This window comes from Rhinatrema bivittatum, chromosome 10 (assembly GCF_901001135.1).
Source record: "Rhinatrema bivittatum chromosome 10, aRhiBiv1.1, whole genome shotgun sequence".
Classification (NCBI taxonomy): Eukaryota; Metazoa; Chordata; class Amphibia; order Gymnophiona; family Rhinatrematidae; genus Rhinatrema; species Rhinatrema bivittatum.
In genome coordinates, this window is record NC_042624.1 from 8395589 (window position 1) to 8418226 (window position 22638).

The following is a 22638-nucleotide window of genomic DNA, read 5'->3' on the forward strand; positions in this document are numbered from 1 at the left end:
ACCCACCCCCCCAGCCCTATCTAAACCCCCCCCTTACTTTTATCCATGGATTTACGCCTGCTGGAGGCAGACGTAAATCCCAGCGGGCTGCTGGCGCACTGAGACCCAACCTGGGGGCTGTTCCGGAGGGCGCGGCCACACCCCTGGGCCGGCGCCATGCCCCGGGCCCGCCCCCCAAACGCCGTGCCACGCCCCCCAAATGTGGCATCACTCGGCGACGCCCCCGACACGCCCCTTTTCAGAAACCCCGGGACTTACGCGAGTCCCGGGGTTCTGCGCGCACCGGCGGCCTATGGAAAATAGGAGCGCCGGCGCGCAAAGCCCTGCTCGCGTAAATCCGGGCGGTTTTACGCGAGCAGGGCTTTGAAAATCCGCCCGTAAGTATAATTGACAGCTAAGATCCTTCTCAAAAAACCTCTTGGATATACCATCTGTCAGACTTGCCAGATTATATATAATGCGTAATAGAGCCTTCTCTGTAGCATGGCCTATCCTGTGGAATTCATTGCCAGACTTTCTTTGTCTTATACCATTTAAACAACAATTTAAGACATCATTAAAAACACATTTATTTCCGAAAGCTTTTAATTCCCCTGCTAGTACTGGTTCTTAAGTATTACTGTGTCTCCCATCCTGACTTCCTCACCTACTAGCACTTGTCTGTATTTATTTTGTAACAGAGTTGTGTTTTGTGTTATTTCTGTTTTACCCCTATGTTTTATGCTTTTTATTATTTTACACAGATTATGTATGTTTTAACATTGTGAACCATTGTGATTAATTTTCAATTGTAAAAGCGGTATACAAACACTTAAATAAATAAATAAACCTCACAACTCCCCCCGCGAACTCTTAAATCACAGAACAAAGGCCTCCTAGAAATCCCAAACTTTAAAAATTCTCTACTAGCACAAACTAGAGATAGAGTGATAGCAATTGCTGGCCCAAAACTATGGAATGCCATGCCAGAGGAACTTTGAACAATATCGGACAAAAAGAAATTGAAGAGCGACTTAAAATCTTGGCTATTCAATAATGCCTTCTACTCTACAGAACCTTCCAGTTCCCCATGACTCATATAACATAATTAAGTTTTAAACAATAACCCCCTCCACTCCAGCAAACCCCTATAATTTAGTTTTATTGTCATGTTATATTTCTACCATTATAATACTTATGTTTATTATGAATGTTTGTCCACCTTGTAACACTCACTATAATTATTTTTACCTGCAAAGCATTAAGATCTAGTGATCCTCACGTGGAATGACAGTCTATTTATTTATTATTATTACAGTATCTCTCTTCAAAATCATTCATTTCAAATACAATATTTGAAATTCAATCTCCACAATTCAACATAAAGAAATAATAAACAAATACGAAATAAACATTCAAATATACTTATGTTGAATTACCATCCTTATTAATTAAATTTTCATCAGGAGTATTAATACTACGTCTGAAGATCAATGGAGAGGATAAAATGGAGAAATTTAACTTGAAATATCTTACCAAATTAAAGTACATTCCACAGCTCTATATTTAATATTACCTGACACCTAGGTTGCCACTGGGGAAGAGGTAATTGGCTCTCCAGCGACGATGAATTGGGTCAGTTGTTCCACCAGATTAAAACTAAAAGATTCATTCCCTCTTTTAATTAAACATCTACATGGATATTTCAAGAGGAAAGAAAAACCCAAAGTTAAAACTCTGGGCTTTAATGCCAAAAATTCTCTTCGCTTACTACGAGTAGATGGTGCAAGATCAGGGAAAATTTTTACATCTTGTCCCATAAAAGAGATCGGAAATTTTTGAAAGTAATGTTTCATTAATTTGGTAATATCCCCAGTGGTTACTAATGATACAATTAAAGTATTCCTGTCAAGAACCTGTAAGGTTGAGTCTTCCAGAAAGCCAGTAAGGTTTTCTGGAATAGTTACTATCGGATCAGAGGATCTCTTTTTCACAAAGAAACATGAATTAACAGAAGGAATTTCATTTTCAGAAAATCCTAATGTCTCAGACAAAAATCTCTTTAAAGATAGAAATACAGTTTCACCTACAATTTTGGGGAAATTAACTATCCTAACATTTAAATGTCTAGCATTATTTTCGAGATATTCTAAACGTTTGGAACATATCAAATAATCACTAATCAGCTTATTATTCACAGAGTGTACCACTTCTAAATTTCTTTCTATTTCATCCACTCTAGTAGTAAGACCAATTACTTGATTCTGCATAGTAGAAACTTGTTGTTGTAAATTAGAGGCAACAGTATCAAGTTTCCCTTCCAACCTATTCACCGTGGCATTTAGGCCACTCACCAAGTCCCAGATAGCTCCCAATGTAACTGTCTCTGGCCTTGTTGTTAATGGCCGTACTTCCACGGGATTCTCGGGTTGGGGAGATCGTTGTTGTTGTGGACCTACACCGGACATTGAAGGTTCCCCTACTCCAAGATGGACCTCTTCAACTCCCGATATCAAGGCGGAGTTTACTCCCCCAGATGCATTCTTTTGCTCCACCTCACCGGTGGGCAAAGATTCAGTTCCTCCAACTGTTCCACGTTGGAAGGGAGACGGACGGTAGACAGGGCTAAGAGAGGCCTCTTCCTGGGAGGCCACCTGTTCTCCTTCCAAAGGGCCTCCAAAGGATTCCTCGGCGTCCTCTTTTTTGAACTGTGTCATAAAGCGGTCTATCTCTAGTTGTAAAAGGGGAGGCAGGGGTTCTGAGGGAAACACCCTTACCTTCCCTTTCCTCTTGGCAAGCATATTAATTGTAAGCAACAAAATCAAACCAGTAAAATAGACGCTTTAAATTGTACCTGTTTCCAATTATCTCAGTTGTGGAGAGTCAAACAGAGAGCTTCTTCCTCTATCCGTCTTAATCCGGACTAAGCCGGACAAAGCCGTGCGCACCCCTTGGGTGCGCACGGCTTAGGTGACGCGCCGGCGGTGGTGTGCCGCTGCTGCGGCGTTTTTGTGGCTCACGGCTCCTCCCACTCACATCCAGCAGGGGCGGGGAGTTGTCCGGTCCCGGAAGAGGGACCCAGCAGTCTGGTCTCCGGCTCTCCTTGGATGCCGCCGCGACATTTTTGTGGCTCGCGGCTCCTCCCACTCACATCCAGCAGGGGCGGGGAGTTGGTCCGGTCCCGGAAGAGGGACCCAGCAGTCTGGTCTCCGGCTCTCCTTGGACGCCGCCGCGGCATTTTTGTGGCTCGCGGCTCCTCCCACTCACATCCAGCAGGGGCGGGGAGTTGGTCCGGTCCCGGAAGAGGGACCCAGCAGTCTGGTCTCCGGTTCTCCTTGGATGCCGCCGCGGCGTTTTTGTGCTCGCAGCTCCTCCCACTCACATCCAGCAGGGGCGGGGAGTTGGTCCGGTCCCGGAAGAGGGACCCAGCAGTCTGGTCTCCGGCTCTCCTTGGACGCCGCCGCGGCGTTTTTGTGGCTCGCGGCTCCTCCCACTCACATCCAGCAGGGGCGGGGAGTTGGTCCGGTCCCGGAAGAGGGACCCAGCAGTCTGGTCTCCGGCCTTATTTATTTAACACTTTTTTATACCGACCTTCATAGTAATAACCATATCGGATCGGTTTACATTTAACAAGGGTATAACTGGCTCATAACTAAAGTAAGTTAAACAATAGAGATGAATAAGGCAAAGTTACATTCAACAAGGAGAAAGAACTTGGAAGCTTATGTAGCTGGAAGGAAGTAAAAGGAGGTGATAATCAAGAAAATACAATAGAGGATACAGGTTAAAGCATAAGGTGCTTTAACCTGGAGGTGCCATAGTCCATCGTTCATGAAGATCAAAAACCATCATCCAAGTAAGAGAAGGGCAACTAGTGATTGTCTGGGGGATCCCCGAAGGCTTGGTGAAAGAGCCACGTCTTGAGATTTTTTCTGAAAGTTAAAAGGCAGGGTTCCAGTCTGAGGTCTGAAGGGATCTTATTCCAGATCGATGGTCCTGCGATCGAAAACGCTCGGTCTTTGGTTGAGGAGAGGCGTGTGGCTTTAGTCGGGGGAAATTTCAGAGTTCCTTTGTGAATATCTCTAGTTGGTCTGTTGGAGGAGTGTAGATTGAAGGGGAATTCAAGATAGAGTTGAAGTTGATGGTGGATGAATTTGTGTATTAGGGTGATTGATTTGTATAATATTCTAAAATTCACTGGTAACCAATGTAGGTTTTTGAGAATGGGAGAGATATGTTCACCACGGCTGGTGTTGGTCAGCAATCTCGCTGCGGCATTTTGTATCATCTGCAGTGGTTTGGTGGTAGATTTGGGGAGGCCTAAAAGGAGGGCACTGCAGTAGTCGATCTTAGTGAATAGCAGCGCTTGGAGGACTGTCCTGAAGTCATAGAAAATAGGAATGGTTTGAGACGTTTTAGAACCTGTAGTGTGTAGAAGCATTCTTTGGATGTGGTATTGACCATTTTCTTTAGGTTTAGTCGATTATCTAGAATTACCCCAAGGTCTCTGACATGAGTATGTGTGATGTGGGAATTGTGTAGGGATGAGGGGAGGAAGTTTTCTTCGTTTGACGAGATGAGGAGGAGCTCTGTTTTTGAGGCATTGAGGACCAAGTTTAGACTGTTGAGAAGACTGGTAATAGATAAGAGGCAGTTATTCCAATGGGAGAGAGCTTTTGAGATATAATCTGTTATTGGGCTTAGAATCTGTACGTCGTCTGCGTACAGATAATGAATTAGATTGAGATCTGTTAGTAATTGGCAAAGGGGGAGGAGGTAGATGTTAAAGAGGGTTGGGGATAAGGAGGATCCTTGTGGTATATAAAATAAATAAATAAATAAATAAATAAAATGCACTCCTCACACCATGGCCTCTCACAGGAACCCTCCCTATAGTCTGCATATCTGGGTGAAACCTGGGAATGTACTTTCTCTATGCTGGATCCCTTTAGAGGAATTCTTATATTATCCCATGTGCACATTATGGGGCGGATTTTCAGCGCCCTGCTCGCCTAAATCCGCCCAAAACCGGGCGGATTTAGGCGAGCAGGGCCCTGCGCGCCGGTAAGCCTATTTTACATAGGCCTACCGGCGCGCGCAGACCCCGGGACTCGCGTACGTCCCGGGGTTTTCGGAGGGGGGCGTGTCGGGGGCGTGTCGGGGAGCGGGCCCGGTCTACGCGGCGTTTCGGGGGCGTGTCGGCCGCGTTTTGGGGGCGGGTACGGGGCGTGGCTATGGCCCGGGGGCGTGGCCGCGCCCTCCGTACCCGCCCCCAGGTCGCGGCCCGGCGCGCAGCAGGCCCGCTGGCGCGCGGGGATTTACGTCTCCCTCCGGGAGGCGTAAATCCCCCGACAACGGTAAGGGGGGGGTGTAGACAGGGCCGGGTGGGTGGGTTAGGTAGGGGAAGGGAGGGTAAGGTGAGGGGAGGGCAAAGGAAAGTTCCCTCCGAGGCCGCTCCGATTTCGGAGCGGCCTTGGAGGGAACGGGGGGAGGCAGCGCGGCTCGGCGCGCGCAGGCTATACAAAATCGATAGCCTTGCGCGCGCCGATCCAGGATTTTAGTGGATACGCGCGGCTCCGCGCGTATCTACTAAAATCCAGCGTACTTTTGCTTGAGTCTGATGCGCAAGCAAAAGTAGGCTGTTCGCGCGCCTCTTAAAATCTACCCCTATGCTCCTCACACCACGGCCTCTTAAGGAAATCTTCCCTAAAGTCCGCACATCTGGAGTGAAACCTGGGAATGTACTTTCCCTATGCTGGATCGCTTTATCAAGATTTACTTGAGCAGCTCCGGTAAATGTCATGTACAAATCTGTTTGAAAAGCATTTGAAAGCTTTTTTATTTATTGTCATACATAATTGCCTTTTTCTGCTCCACCCTTACTAGTACACTTATGAAGGCTTAAGTCTTTTTAAGGAAGCTGCGCTGGCCATCTGGTGCTTGCATCATGTCTTGTTTGCATAGCATTTCTTGGAAGTTTTTGTTAATCTCATACTTTTCATATGTTTTATATTTATTTTTAGATCTGTGCATGCTTTTTCTGTATCCAAACATGAATAATGGATGCAAGCAAGCTCGAAATGTTTAACAAATATCTTTTCATCTGGAGTGGGGTGGTGTGGATTATGGTTGGGTGTGAAGTGAGGATGTGTGGGGAGGGAGGTTGGTGTGTGTATGTAAGTAGGTAGTGTCTGTGTCTGCTAGTGCATGTGAGTTTTTGTGCCTGTGTGAGTGAGTTGATGCATGGGTTTTATGGCTGAGAATATGTGCACGTGAGTGAATGATATAACTGTATGTATATGTGTGTGTGTGTGTGTGTGTGTATGACGGGTGTGGGCACTATCTGTGCAAGTGTTTGGCTGTGAGTGAGAGGAGTGTGGCCTCCGTGTGCAGGGATGTAGGGGGTGTGGACACTGTGTGTGTGTATGAGTGGGTAAGTGTGTGAGTGGGGCGATAAGTGGTCCACATCCCTGTGGTCTCTGGCTCCCCCTTCGTCCAGTCTTTTCTGCCATGCTATTTCCTCTCCACTCCCACCTCCAACCCTTTCATAGTCCTCCCCCCCTTCTCCCTTTCCTTCCTCCTCTGCATCCTCACATCATCCAGCCCTAGCTGCTCTTCCACTACTGTGATGGGGCCTGAGCTCCCTGCCTCCTTTTTACCTCCCTGGGGGTCCTGCTGCACACATCCCCCCATTGTTACTTCTGCTTCAGTAGGTGGGTCAGCCTGCCCCTGCCTGCCACACTCTCAATGCCTGAGAGCTTCCTCTTGTTTGGCTTGTGGGCTCTGCTCTTCCTGCAAGCTGTGCTGCACAGAACCCCGGTCCTGTAGGAAGATCCCAGAAATGTCATTGTGCAGCAAAGTATGGATAGAGACTTTACAGTGGACACTGGCCTGTATTCCTGCAAAGGCATACAGAAATGATGAACTTTGGCCAGAATAACAATGCGTGCCTGAATTACTATATCTGTTCTGCCAGCACAGCTATTTACCAAGGCCCCACTGAAACAAAGATCCTGAGACAACAGCCAGGAGTGAAAGAGCAGACCTGAAGCAGAGCCCAAATCTGCCCGGAAATGAGAAAAGCCAATCCAAGAAGGCGGGCTTATCAGGCAGGTCGGCTCACTGGTGAGCCCTGCCACTGCCAGGTCAGTTCATTAGATCACACGTCCCGGTCAGGAGTTGCCACATACCTGGAGAGGTGCCCCCCCAATGGGAAAGGCGGGCCAGCAGTCTGAAATGAAGACGTGACCCCCATCCATCCCTCTGCTTGATTACTGATGAACTCTCAGAGGAAGTGAGAACTGGGTATCATTATGGATACCAGATTAATCCTTGTTCTCAGATTTAAAAAGTTGTCCAAAATTTGTATTTTAAACTCCAGATGTTGAGGATAATATGACCTTTTCTGATGGATACAGACTTAAAAACTTAATACATTATTTGATGATGTCAGCAAGTGACTATTGCAATTCGCTTGATCTAGGAGTTCTGCAACATTCTGTGTAAGCATCGCAATATATCCAGAATCCTGCAATCAGATTTATTGAGCGAATTCCTATCCAACAGCACCTCATGCCCTACTTAGTAAAACATCATTGGTTACCTATCACTTTCAGGGTGAAGTTTAAGATATTGACTTTAGTTTACAAAGGAATTAAAGGATGTTGCTCCTCTCAGTATGAATGCTGCTGTAAAATTATATTGTCCTTGGCAAAAGTTACGCTCGGCATCACAGATGCTCCTCGTTATTCCTGCGTTTAAGCATGTTCATTTAGATGAATCAAGAGGTCGCTTGTTTTATATACAGAGACCCACTCTTTGGAATGTTTTACTTCCGCAGCAAGTAAAAAAGTGAAACAGTCTTAACTTTTAGGAAAATGATGAAGGCATTCTTGTTTGAGCACATTTTCATAGTAAGTTCTAAGCAGGCCTTTTGGAAATTTCAGCAAGATTTTCAGGTTGGCACAGCAGTTTTTATATATTTTAATGTTTTTTGTTTTATGATTTAGTTAGACCGTGTTACAATGACATCCATGTTTATGTTGAATTGTGAATGTTTTATTGTAAATCCTTTAGAAATGTCGATAAGTGATACGTACATTTTTTAATAAAAAATAAGTGTAAAAACCTCTTGCCTATGCATGTCCTGCATGTTAAAAGCAGCAGGGGAGAGGACTCAGGGAGGCAGCCGGCGGGAGAAGACCCATTAACACCGGAAAACAATGCCTATGCCATCACGTCCTGCTCCTCCTTACAGCCCAGTGGACCAGCTTCAGCCTACCTGTGGTCCCTGCACATAAGGGAAGTCCCTGCTTGCTGGTTAGCAGCTGAGGCAAACATCTCAAGGTGTGCTCTCATCCCACAGACCCCTCCATGAATTGCAAGGTCTCTGTAAACCTGGTCTCTATAAGAGTGAGAACTGATGGTAACCTGCTAAAGTGGGGATAGCTAGCTAGCCATGTTTATTTATAACCCTTTTGCAAGTCAAGGTCTCTGATGTGGTTGGCTCTAGGTTTACCTCTGACATGCACAGTTAGTCTACTGTATTCAGGATGTCCGCATGTGTTTCTTATCTCTAAGGTCCATAAACAGTCTGTCTTATTCTAACTGATAAAAAGTCTGATACTGAAGTAAACAGTGTCCTTTCCTAAGCAGCTCAGATTGCATACATATGAGATAATAAGTGGCCAGTTCTGTAGTGCTAACCTTACCCCTGAGATTGGGCAAGACAAGAAGAGGGAGGAAAGCAGGCTGCAATCCACAGGATACAGAATAACCTTCTCTACTACAGTCCCCCATCTTTAGTTCCTCTTCAGCATGCAGGGCCTGGCTTCCTGCCAACCATGCTTTGGAGAGGCTATGGCCCACATGTAGCACCCCAAACTGTATGCATGCATGCTGCACATGCACAGACCTGTTGGGGCAGCGGGAAGTGAATCCATGGCCCCGGATGTTCAAGGCTAGCAGATCCTGCAGTGAAGCCACAGGAACACTGGATCATCAAGAATCCTACAGGAAATACCAAGCGAATCAGAGCTAGAGAGACCCATCTCCAGAGGCTTCCTATGGGACCAGTATTAGGTGTGTCCTAAATTGAGGGCTGAATATTGTCGTGGGCTCCTCCGGCTGGCTCCCCGGCGGGGCTTATTTTCTTCCTCCCAAGCTTTGCAGGCCCTCCAATCCCGATAGCACGGCTGCAACTGCTGGTGTCCGCTGTAATCCTAGTGGCTCTGACAACCCTCCAATGTGGTTATTTGCAAGCCTTTCAAAACAGGCCCGAATCCTTAACAGGGCTAGTCACTCTAGCCAGTACCCTTTTCAAGGTCCACACAAGCTGGGGAATAACAGTTTCCCCCCTCCCCCACAGGGCATAGGTTAACAAACAACAAAGAATAGTTTAGTATTTGTTCCAGCTTATTCCTCTCTCTCAGTGTTGTGCAGTACTCCTTCTTCTATAGTCCCGTGACAGAAAAACTGCAACCTGGAACCTCTTTATCCAAATGTCTGCTGTCAGGCTTTAATCCTGGCCCTGACAGCCTTTTTGTGTTTGGGATCCAGCACAACTCACCCCTTCTCCCCTACAGCTGTGCTATAAGTAATGTTTTACCTCTACCACACAGTCAGCACCTTCTTTAGTTAGTGCCTTTTTTGGAGAAACAGGTGAGACAAACAATTTCCCCCAACAGGTTTTTTTCTCAGTTCAGTTTTACATTACTTCCCCACTTACTCTATCTCCATGCTGGATAAAGAAGAGTCCTCTGTAGGCAGCTCCCAGTCCATCTCCTCCTCCTCAGAGAAACTGCTCTCTTCCTTTTCCTCTTCACTCAGGGACACACCCTCTCCTTCCCACAGCATGGACTCAGCTGAATCTAATTCCCCCAGATCACCTTCAGCAGCCACCTCAGCCTCATCCTGGTCACGAGCCTTCCACTGCCGCTCTGGAACTCTGGGTATTGTAGTCCGTACAGGTTGTCTCAACGCCTCCTGCTGTTTCTCCTTGGGATAGTTAGACAACTGTTTAGTTTGGACCCGCTTACTGTCCTGCCGGGATAGGAGCTTGTTGCTCTTCTCCTTACAATATATATCTATTTAATGTTTGGGTAGTTGCCAGGTTCTTATGGCCTGGATTGGCCACTGTTGGAAACAGGATGCTGATCTTGATGGACCCTCGGTCGAACCCAGTATGGCAGCTAGATCTTTGTTTGCTCTGTGATACCACTGTTTGTCCTGTCTGTTTCCTGCTTGCTCAGGGATTCCTGCTGTGTCCTGCTTCCAAGTCCTTGACTCCGTTCTTGGGTCCAGCTCCCTGCTGCTGCCCTGCCTCTTGCCTTTCTCCTTCTTCTGCTCGGTAAGTCTTGGCAGCCACCTGCTCACAAGGGCCCAAATCATGGAGAACAGGCTGCTGCAGAGCACCTGCTCTCTCTGCCCAGGCATGGTACCTCCTCGCTGACCTTGGCAATTGAGTGTGCTTTTAGTGTTTGTTGTCATGGCCCAAACAAACACTAAAAGCACACCCGATTGCTTTTTATTATAGTGGAGGATGTTTTCATGTCCGAGGTGCTTGGGTTGTTCATTATTTTACTAGGTGTTTGACAGATAAAAGAGGGAGGGGACAGATGTTATTGGATCCCAGCTGTGATGTTTCCTGCCAGTGTATCCTACTCCTGCTCTGTTTCCAGAATTTCACATCCTAAGGCAACATCAAAACAGTAAGGAACCAAGCAAATTGTATCATTCAAAACCAGACAGAATGCAGTATTTAGTCATGAGTCCTAGAACTGTCCTGTGCAAAATGTTGTTACCCACACTCCCCTTTCAAGTGGAGCATTATTGTGGTATGTACCACAGTAGAAATAACCACCAATTTCCATAAGAGAAGCAACACAAAAAACCCCCATAGAAAACATTCCTTTTAAATATACTTACAGAAAACACATTTCTTAGCCAGCTTTAGCTAGCTTCCAAGCTTCTTTTACATTATATACTCGAAATTATTCATTCCTGCAATGACCTGCCATCACGAGCCTCCATTACAGGAAGCCAGCAGATGTTCAGCTTATACAAATACACATTGCTTCCTTGCATGATCAAACATGATATACATAACACAACCACAATGCAAGTAAAGAATGAATATAAGAAATGACTGCTGGTGCTACATAGCATGCGGGTACTTTTGTACCCGCAGACGCTGAGGTTAATTTTCAAAGGGAGCCTGTGTGAATAATTTCCCTTCAGAATTAGCTACAAGGTCTGTGGGTACAAAAGTACCCTTGGCCCTAGTGCCTGCTATTTTCCTGGAGCAAGCACGCATGGGGAAAACATGAGCACAGATTTCCTAATCAATTCTACACCATATTTTCCCTCTCCTGACCTATCTCTATACCCGGGATGGCCCACTTATTCAGCAGCTAAATCTAGATGGCTGGTGAAACTAGGAAACTCAATTTCGGAGCTCTGAGAGGTACAACTAGCAGCCCAGGGGAGCACTCTGTCCCTCATAGAGAAATTCTACAGCAATCCTATTGTTTAAACAGAGAAACACTCAACATCCTTTGTCTACTGTGTTCTTCTGCCCTGGGTTTTGGTAAGATCCTACCTGTCACTCCCACTGGGATAAAAAGGCTTGTGTTCTCTTCTCACAGTCTTTCTCCCCTTCAGGAGAGCGATAGGGGGGGGAGGGTAGGGTAGTAGCTGCATCAACCAGCAGACTGTGCCACGCTGCACAAGACAGAGTACTATTTTTCTCTGTTTGAGTTTGAAGTGCACCAGATATTTTGCTTTTAGTGTCTCTCTCTTTCTGAAGCAGGCAAGCAGACTTTTCTGTGGATCCCTGTCACTGTCGCTGTGACAGACTAAGTCAGTAGTGCACACAGAGCAGAGTATATTTGTCATCTGATTCTGTACTCTGTGTGTGTGTGTGCACTGCTTTACTTATAGTGTGCACTAGTGTCAACTTTGGGCATATACTGTTAGTACTGAATGATCTCTGGGTGTAGTTTACCACCTGACACAGCCTTAGATTGCCATACACCTCACACAACCACAGGGTTCTGACTTATTTATTTATTTATGTATTTATTTATTTATTTATTTATAGCTTTTATATACCGAGGTTCAATTAACAGGATTAATTATCACATCGGTTTACATTATAACCAGCAAAAAAAAAAAATCCTTATTCCTCTGCCTGGTTATCCCTAAGCACCACTTCATGGTTAAATCTCCACCGAGTTCCTCTGTCTTATTTCCCCAAACACCATTACAGGGTCAGGATTCCATTGAGATCCTCTTCCTGCTTAGCCCCAAACACCACTGCAGGGTTACAACTCCACTGAGATCTTCTCCCTGCTTAGCCCCAAACACCACTGCAGGGTCATGACTCCACTGAGTTCCTCTGTCCGCTTTTTCCCAATCACCACCTTTGAGGCATGACTCCACTGAGTTCCTCTGCCTCCTTTTCCACAAACTCCACCACTGAGGCATGACTCTATTAACCTCCCCTGCCTGCTTCACCCCAAAAGTTGTTGAGGTAAAGCAGGAAGTGGATATCAGTGGAGTCTTGCTTCAGTAGTGGTGTTTGCAAAACACTGCCAAACAGTTGCTGAGGGGAAGCAGGCAGGGGAGGTCAGTAGAGTTCTGTCTCCATGGTGGTGTTTGCAAAATACCACTGGAGCATGACTCTACTAAGATCCTCTGCTTCCTTTTCTCCAAACACCACCACTGAGACTAAATTATCCTGCTTAAGCTTGTCTTTCTCCAAACATAACCGTAGTGGCCTGACAATTCCAGCTGCAAAATGCCATGCTCCAACTATGACCACCATGGTCTGACAATTCCAGCTGTGGCGTGCCATGCTCTACCATATCCACTGAGGCCTGACATAGCCTGCATAAGCTTGTCTTGCTCCAAACATAAGCACAGTGGCCTGACACTTTCAGCTACAGAATGCTATGCTTCAACCCCATATCAAAAAAATCTTTAAAAAGCTCAGGATCCTTAATATTTTCAAATAAACTTTGCAGTCCCTAAGATTGCTACATTTTCTACTTGCATAGGTATTTTACAAATTCTGCATGGATCTCACACTGAAAATACCACAGCTTTGGGGTTTTACAACTACATTTCTCGCTGCTTTTCTCTGCTCCTAGCATCTGAGTTTTGAAAAATTATTCATCAACACCACGTCTTCTACTGCCACTGCTCCAAGCCATTCTTGCCACATCATGGTGCCTGCGCCTTCTGCTGCTCTATGCATGTGCAAGAACTGGCAAATGCCTTTTGGGGGAGTTATGGCTACCCTTCTCACTCTGTTAATCTGCTCCTACCATTCCAGCTCTTAAGATATAGCAGCACCACCACTGCTGCCTCTGCCGTTCCAAACCTGGCTTGGAACCTTAGAGTGCTTCTTCTACTGCTCCAGCTGTGTTCAAGGTTCTTGCCAAATCCCCTTCTCCTACAGTACTTGCCCACTTTTTGCCTTGACTTGGCCATACATTGCTTTGCAAACTTACTGAAACACTCCTCAGGCTTTTAATATTTATTTTATTTATTTAGTTAGTAGTTGTATATACCATCATTCCATGTGAGAAGCACTAGATCACAGTGGTTCACACTTAAATATTCAAAATAATAGATCATCCGACATAGTTTAGACATACAAGATTATGATCCAATGGACAGAGGTCAGACACACAAAATGCATACATATTATTCAAACATGTGTATATATATATAAGTATGTTAGGAACGGATGGGATTTTGAAGGAAGAGCATAGGGCTGGGTAATTGCCAGGTTCTTGTGGCCTGGTTTGGCCTCTGTTGGAAACAGGATGCTGAGCTTGATGGACCCTTGGTCTGACCCAGCATGGCATGTTCTTATGTTCTTATGTTCCATGTCATTTTTTTTTTATAATAGTTATAGTGTACTGAAGGTTTATGTTGTAGGCATTTGTGTATAATCATGTTTTCAGTTCACTTAAATTTATTTTTGTCAGTTGTTATTCTTAGGTTCTCAGGCATTGAATTCCAGAGTTTCAGGCTGGCACTTGATATACCTCTGTCTCTGGTTTGTGTCAGATGAGAATTTTTTTCTATTTGGGATTGTTAGGAGACCTGGAGACCTTTGTTTTGTGATCTGAGAGTTCTGGGAGGATTATGCAGTTTAAATGTTATTCTAAGTAGATCACTGTTGTCTGACTTAATGCTGTTGAAGATGATTGTTGGAACTTTATAATAAATTCTTGATTGGATTGGGAGCCAATGCCGAGCCATCAGAGTTGGAGTGATGTGGTCATATTTCTTTGCTCCAGATATTAGTCTTGCTGCGGTATTTTGTAGTAGTTGAAGAGGTTTTATATGGCTTGTTGGAAGACCTAGAAGTAAGGAGTTGCAGTAGTCGAGGTTTGAGAATAATAATGTTTGTAGTACTGTTCTAAAGTCAGTTATAGTTTCAATTGGATCAGTATCCTCAGCTTATTGTAACCTGATTTAATCAATTTACTAATATGGGCTTTCATTGTTTTTTAGTCAATTTGACCCCTAAATCCTTTACTTGGGTTACTGGATTAATATGGCATTTTTCCAGATTTATAGCGGGTGGTATGGATTTAGGTAGCTTTCTGCTTAGCCAAATTATTTCTGGTTTTTTAGTGTTTATTGAGAGTTGAACTAGTTTTTCTTTTATTGTATTCATATAGTCTGAGATTAATGAGGCTGTTTTTTCAAAAGAATTTGTTAATGGGATATAGAATTGTAAGACTTCAGCATATAGGTAGAAGTTTATTCCTAGTTCTGTTAGTATTTTGCATATTGGGAGCATGTAGATGTAGACATTTTCAATTAAATCACAGCTTATCGCAGGATTACAGCATTTACTGTTTGATCAAGATCTTCTTACAGTTGTACATGCGATCATTTTTCCTCACATAAATTACTGTAATAGTCTTTACATAGGACTATCCAAGGTCACATTACAGCCTATTCAGTTATTGCTTATATCTGCCACACGGCTCATTTCTCATACAAAATGGTCTGAGCATATTTCTCCGATTTTATGTAAATTAAACTGGTTTCTGTTATGCTCTACTCCTCAAGAAGGGAGGAGTTAGCAATCTGTTGTGCTCTACTCCTTAAGAAGGGAGGAGTTAGCAATCTGTTATGGAATAGCTCCTGAAGAGGGAGGAGTTAGCCATCTGATATGCTCAGCTCCTGTAGAGGGAGCAGTTAACAATCTGCGAAGGTAGTAATCTGTTATGAATCTGTAACTGAAGACTCCTGATGGGGAAGGAGTAGCAATCTGTTATCAGCGGAGTGCTTGGAGAGGGCACTCAACTGTAGAGGAATGTAGATAGGTGGATCCTTGGGCAGATGACAGTGCCCCCAGGAGGATATCCTGAGAGGGACCACCAGCTAGGCTTGGGTATGGAGACAGACACAGATAATTCTTTTATTAGACAGGTTAGTAGAACCACCAGAGGTGGCAGTAGTGAGATGATATGCTCGGCAGGGCTGAAGTCCCTCAGGTACTGGAACAGCGATCCCAGGGTTGCTGAGATGTAGAGAAACTATAGACAGTGAGTAGACAGGGTATGCTGTATTCATAGCCAGAACTGGATGACAAAACTTTATAGAGCATTAGAGAAATGTCACGCAAATCTCAAAGGCATACAGTTAGAGGATATTGCAAGGTCCCGGCGATATGTGTGACAGAGGGTATATGAGCATGGTAAGAAAACAGCGGCCTTGCTCGCAGGTTTGTTAAGATGTAGGATCCAAAAGACACTAATAACAAAGATTAGAAAAGAAGATAGGACTATCACTGGAGAAGGTACAGAGAAGGGCGATCATGAAGTTAGCAAGTAGCATATTTAAAACTAATCGGAGAAAATTATTTTTCACTCAACGCACAATTAAGCTCTGGAATTTGTTGACAGAGGATGTGATTAGTGCAGTTAGTGTAGCTGGGTTTAAAAAGGTTTGGATAAGTTCTTGGAGGAGAAGTCCATTAATTGCTATTAATCAAGTTGACTTAGGGAATAGCCACTGCTATTAATTGCATCAGTAGCATGGAATCTACTTAATGTTTGGGTACTTGCCAGGTTCTTATGGCCTGGATTGGCTACTGTTGGAAACAGGATGCTGGGCTTGATGGACCCTTGCTCTGACCCAGTATGGCAATTTCTTATGTTCTTGGAGGGGTGCAATTGCCCAAATTGACCGATAGACAGCGTGATAAGTTGGCAGCATCTATAAACACGCTAGAAATACAGACAGTGCTGCAGCAACTACCAACAGGAAAAGTTCAGGTCCAGACAGATATCCCAAAGAGTTTTAAACAGGAAGTGTTTGGAGCGCTGAAATATGTCTTTGACCATTTCAGCGTTTTCCAGAGTAGACCAGATGTCTTACGGATGCAATTAGTCCTGATCCCTAAGCTGGGGAGGGATGGGTTGGAGGCTGAAGCTTACTGACCCACCTCTCGCCTAAATGTGGATATCAAGGTCCTTGCTAAAGTGTTGCAGCTGAGATTAGAGAGCTGTATGGTGGATTTGGTTGGGACAGACCAGACAGGATTTATTAAAGGGCGCTCTGATAAAATTATTCCAGGCATTCTTTGATGTTGTTTCGATGGTGCAGAAAGAGAGGATTCCAGGATTAGTTATTAGCCTTGACATCAAGAAAGCTTTTGATAGGCTGAGATGTTCATACTTATTTACAGTGTTGGGGAAGTTTGGTCTCCCTGACCACTTTTGTCAGTGGGTGAGAGCATTGTATGTGAAGCCCAGGGCTCGGGTCCTTACTAATGGTTTCTTGTCGAATGTTTCTTAATTCAGAAGGGCATGTGGCAGGGGTGTCCATTGCCACCACTTATTTTTGACATTGCTATAGAGGTGTTAGTATGCCAGATACGAGCTGATTTCTTTTTGCAGGGGTTTTGGGCTGGGCGCAGGAAGCATATTATCTCTCTCTATGCGGTTGACCTCCTACTTTTGTCCAAAGCTAGAAGGTCTAGACCTCGATTACTGCAGATTTTATCTGCCTTTGGAAGAGTGGCAGACTATTGTGTCAACTATCATAAGTCTGAGATATTTCCTATTGGTTCCTGTGCCCTGAGAAATATTCCTTTTGGAAGAAACACCCCTTTTGGAAGACAACTCAATATATTAAGTACTTGGGCATCTATGTTCTTCATTCAATAAGCCGTTTAGGCAACAATGTAGATTAGAAGCCAAATGTTGTCCAAAGTTGAGCTTTATTTAGTAGGAGACATATATTTGAAATTTGTGCATTTGTTGGAAGTTTTAATGCATTGTAAACTAAGTATAAGAAGTATACTTATTGCTTAAATCCACACTAGTGTTGTAAATGCATCAATGTCAACGCTTGTGATTATTGTCAGCAGCACAAAACTGCAGCGCACATTAAAAGTTCCAACAATTAATATCCCATAATAATTTTCAAAAGTAGTGTGCACGTGGAGGAGTCAACAGATGTGTTGCCATTCCATTTCAACTTCTGATGGAAAAGGATGCCAGACACAAGATATTCAAGGAGTTGCTCCTTAGAATTTGGGAACACCACATTTCCGTGAATAAGTTCAGAGTAGTTAAATCACAAGCAGATTGTGAAAAATTGCAGGAAGACCTTGTGAGACTGGAAAATTGGGCATCAAAATGGCAGATGAAATTTAATGTAGATAAGTGCAAGGTGATGCATATAGGGAAAAATAACCCATGCTATAATTACACAATGTTAGGTTCCATATTAGGTGCTACATACAACCCAAGAAAGAGATCTAGGCTTCATAGTGGATAACACATTGCAATTGTCAGTTCAGTGTGCTGCGGCAGTCAAAAAAGCAAACAGAATGTTGGGAACTATTAGAAAGGGAATGGTGAATAAAACAGAAAATGTCATAATGCCTTTGTATCGCTCCATGGTAAGACCGCACCTTGAATACTGTGTACAATTCTGGTCGCCGAATCTCAAAAAAGATATAATTGCGATGGAGAAGGTACAGAGAAGGACTACCAAAATGATAAGGGGAATGGAACATCTCCCCTATGAGGAAAGACTAAAGAGGTTAGGACTTTTCAGCTTGGAGAAGAGACGGCTGAGGGGGGATATGATAGAGGTGTTTAAGATCATGAGAGGTCTTGAATGATGTGAATCAGTTATTTACTCTTTCAGATAATAGAAAGACTAGGGGGCACTCCATGAAGTTAGCGTGTGGCACATTTAAAACTAATCGGAGAAAGTTCTTTTTCACTCAACGCACAATTAAACTCTGGAATTTGTTGCCAGAGGATGTGGTTAGTGCAGTTAGTTTAGCTGTGTTTAAAAAAGGATTGGATAAGTTGTTGGAGGAGAAGTCCATTACCTGCTATTAATTAAGTTGACTTAGAAAATAGCCACTGCTATTACTAGCAATGGTAACATGGAATAGACTTAGTTTTTGGGTACTTGCCAGGTTCTTATGGCCTGGATTGGCCACTGTTGGAAACAGGATGCTGAGCTTGATGGACCCTTGGTCTGACCTAGTATGGCATGTTCTTATGTTCTTATGTTTTCAAGACGGCAGCAAGGGTAATGGCCATGGGCATTGGTGACCATAGGGTGGCCTGGCTTATGCATATTTTAATGCTGCAAATATAGTTAATGAGTTGTTTTGCATGATTCTGCATCACAGCAGCATATTAACATTGAATTTGCATGAGATTTCACAAAAGTAAACTTATTACCTTGAAAGAGGCCATGTGAATGTTTTTGCAAACAGGCTCGGCGAGCTTTAATGTTTGCACAAATTTGAAATGCTGATGTTTCTGTGCATTTTGTAGTTCTCCCCATTCAGTTGATGCTGGTGCCTGGCATTCCATTGATGCCATTGCTTCCTCTTCTCGGTGCCATCCTCATCATGGGTTCCAAGGAGGAGGAAGGCCCTTCAATGCCGGAGGAACCATCGAGGCCTTTGGTTCTACGGCCAGCATTGCCTGATCCAGTACCGGGTCCTTCAGGGCCCTTGATGCCCTCAGTGCCCAGGATGAAGGACCTGGGAAGGGCCCACCCACTGGCGTCTCCAGGCGATCTTAGTGATGACACCCTTTATTACCTGTGGGGGAATGATACCTCCGAGTCTTCCTCTGATGACTCCGGTGGCGGCGCTGGTTCCCACCTGAGGACTTGACCTTTCTGGTTTCGTGCGAGCCATGGCTGAAGCCATTCCATTTCAACTTCTGATGGAAGAGGATGCCAGACACAAGATGAGTTGCTCCTTAGAATTTGGAAATACCACATTTCTGTGTCTCTGGTGAGTAAAAAGGCCGAAGGGGTGAATTTGCTCCAGCACTCTACAGGTTTTGAGAAGCGTCAACTCCCACACCAGTCGGTTGTGGTAGAGTCCACCCTCAAGAGGGCCAAGCATTCTCTCACCCATACATTCACTTCTCTGGGGCAGGAAGACAGGGCACTGGATGTGCTGGGAATGAAGGGTTTCAGAGTGCCATGCTGATTGCCCGTATAGCCTTCTACCAGCTATATATGATGCAGTATTATGTGCATAGTCCCTCATCCACAAATACATTTGCATCTTAGAGGTCAACATACTAAGTGTGTTACAAAGAATTAATGCACCTAGAAATTGATATTCTAAGCTGATCTGAAATTCCCACAGAAATTGAGATTTTATATGTGTGAGTTGTTTTTCCAGGATATGCATGCGTGTATGATGTCTTTGCAAAAATAACAAGCACATTTTATTAAGGTGTAGTTATCTTTTATTGCATGAAAAAATGGCCTGCAGAGATGTCTTGGCATACTATTTTCTCTTAAATCTGAGTTATTGAGCTGCTTTGCATAATATTGCCTTACAGCTCATTAACTCTGAATATTTGTAAATGTATACATATAACAGGCTATGCCCATATGTTTACTACATGCAAAGGGGCCATTTAGTGAACAGGTCCTCTGTGCATAAATATGCACAATAGCCTGAAAAGCCAATGTGTTAGCATATTTTGGGCATTTTTCATGTGTTTGTGTGTATAGTACCCCGTCTGTGAAAATCTTGCAGTCAGTACTTCAAATGTCCCTATTCGAAAACAACCTATCTGACTGTGATTAAAGTGCTTGCATTGTTTCACAATGTAGGTATTTGTTGTCACTTTTAGGGGAGTCAGTACAGATTTGATTTGATTTTCCAAACTATGTGTCCTTTCCTAAAATTGCAGATGCAAAGTCGGCAAGTCCTTTGTACACAGAGACGTTTAGATGGAAATTCTAAAATCTCCCCAGCAAGAGAAATAATCTCCTGGCGCAGTGCCGGGAGATCTTTATGCTTAGTTTGAATTGTTTGGCACACGTGGAGAAAAGCACAAGCTTTAAAACCAAGAAACATTAAATCTTTGTGGTGAAAAAACTGTTTCAGAGTGAGTTCTTTGTCAGGCTGCAAAAACAAACCGCATCATCAGATTAACCTTGTTAATTTCTTCATTCCGGCAAGATTCCAAAACCTGGGTAAGCTCCAGACTGTGGATAGACAACTGTCTGCCCTGCCCTCTTCCTGATCCTTCTGATAACGAGCCACAGGGAGAGAATATGCCATCGCTTTAATTAAAAATGGCAATGTTTCATCAGGAAGATTCAGGACGCCCCACAAGTAAAGTTTAAACGTTTCCAGCAGACAATGCCTGGACATTATAGGGAAAGATTAATTAGGCAAAGATAATTTCTCCTGTCAGAGTTTTCCAATCTTTCAGTCCTGAGTAGAATTTAGCTCCTGAAGAGGAACAGTTTGTTCTTGCAAGGTTTCCATATGTTTTATGTTCTTAAGAAAGTTTGTTGCTGAGAAGGAACTCTTACTGCTGTCCCTTCAACAGGCCTCCAAACCATCTAAAAGATTTGCCCTGGACATGTCTAAGCTGGTAATAGCCTTCTGTATTTCCTCAAGAGAAATTACCAGAGGTCCAGCAGTGAGGCAGGGGCTATCCAGTGCCACATGTATGATCTTTGCAAAGAGTTCCTGGCTCTCAGACAATGAGTTCTATGTGAGGTGTTGTTGGTAGTTTAGGGTTTAGGGGCAGGTTTCGCATGTAGAGTGAGATGTATGAACAGCACAGTACACCTTGGTGAATATTTGATGTCATTTGGAGTGAGGAAAGACTCAAAAAGATTACATTTCTACTATGTTCTCTCAACCCTAGCTTGATGGACTATAACAGGGTACCATCAAGCTAGGGTGAGATAACATAGTCATCAGCAAATTTGATCACCTCACTTGTTGTTCCCATTTCCAGAACATTTACAAATATATTAAAAAAACATCTGTCCCAGAACAGATCCCTGAAGCACTCTACTATTCATCTTTTTCCATTGGGAAAATTTACCATGTAGCCCTACTCTCTGTTTTCTATCTTTTAACCAGTTGGCAATCCACAATAGGACACTGCCACCTATCCCATGACTTTCTAATTTCCTAAAAAATCTCTCATGAAGGACTTTGTCGAATGCTTTCTAGAAATCTTATATCAACCGGCTCACCTTTATCCACATGTTTATTTATCCTTTCAAACACTAAGACTAGAGGATGCAGCATGAAACTAGCAAGTGGCAGATTTAAAATAAATTGTAGGAAGTATTTTTTCATTCAGCACACAATTAAACTATGGTCTGTTGCCAGAGAATGTGGTAAATGCCACAATCATAGTGGAGTTTAAAAGAGTTTTGGACAAGTTTCTAGATTATTAGCCAGGTAGACTAGTAGAGAATCCCAATGCTATCCCTGGAGTGAGTTACAAAACAATAAATCAACCTTTTTGGATCTGCCAGGCACTTGTGACTGGCATTGGCCATTGTCAGAGACAAGATGCTGGGTTTGACGGATCTTGGACTGACCTGGCATGACATTTCTTATGTTCTTAACAGACAACACATGCTTTCTGTAATTTCCTTCCAGATCAGAAAGAAGGACCTCCAAAGGTGCCATAGTGCCTGCAGACTGATATATTCTTTCCATCTTGTTCCAAAATAGAAGCTGATTCTTTAGCACAGCATTTTTACACCATTTATAAATAGAGGTGCTGCCAATGTTTGAAACAGGTGTCTCTGAGGTCGCACCCTCAGCTGCAGCTCTGCAAGCCCCAGCACAGTCTGCCCCGGGAGCTTTAAGTGCCTTTGTAGAAGAGGTTACCATGGGGCCGGGACCCAGAGGTTCCGATTTAAGGACCACTCGCCCGCTGGCGTTTCTGACCAGCAGAGAGCTAGAAGCCGACGGGGAGGAGGTAAGGCATCTGGCCACCTCACGGAGCTAAGACTGCTGCTAAAAGGTCTGGAAAAGGTGGAGAAGAAAGTATTGAAAACCCCAAAGTGAATCAAAATCTGACTGTATGTTCAGACTTCATAGCCAGTTAGGGACATCCAAGCCAGCTAAGTATTTTGCTTCACTCCCTCCATGATATGCAGGTCAGAATCTGCAACATGGCTCATTTATTACATCTCTCTTCGTATGCAGTTTGTTGAACCCTTGATGCATTTGTTCAATAAATTGGCACATTTTCCATGTCCCATAAGTTTCCAGTTTAGGGTCCTATTTACTAAGGTGTGTTGATGTGCAATAAGTAATAAATTAGGTGCTTAATGCACGGTAAATGCACATTAGCATGC

At 43.9% G+C, this 22638-nt stretch overlaps 1 long non-coding RNA gene across 1 annotated transcript in view; it reads right to left on the bottom strand.

Annotated features, from left to right (window-relative positions):
- LOC115100140 overlaps positions 1–10056 on the bottom strand; it is a 34857-nt gene extending 24801 nt beyond the window's left edge. Inside the window, exon 1 of the long non-coding RNA XR_003858970.1 lies at positions 9707–10056. This is a non-coding gene — a long non-coding RNA (uncharacterized LOC115100140). The remainder of the gene's footprint in view (positions 1–9706) is intronic.
- Between the last annotated feature and the right edge of the window lie 12582 nt (positions 10057–22638).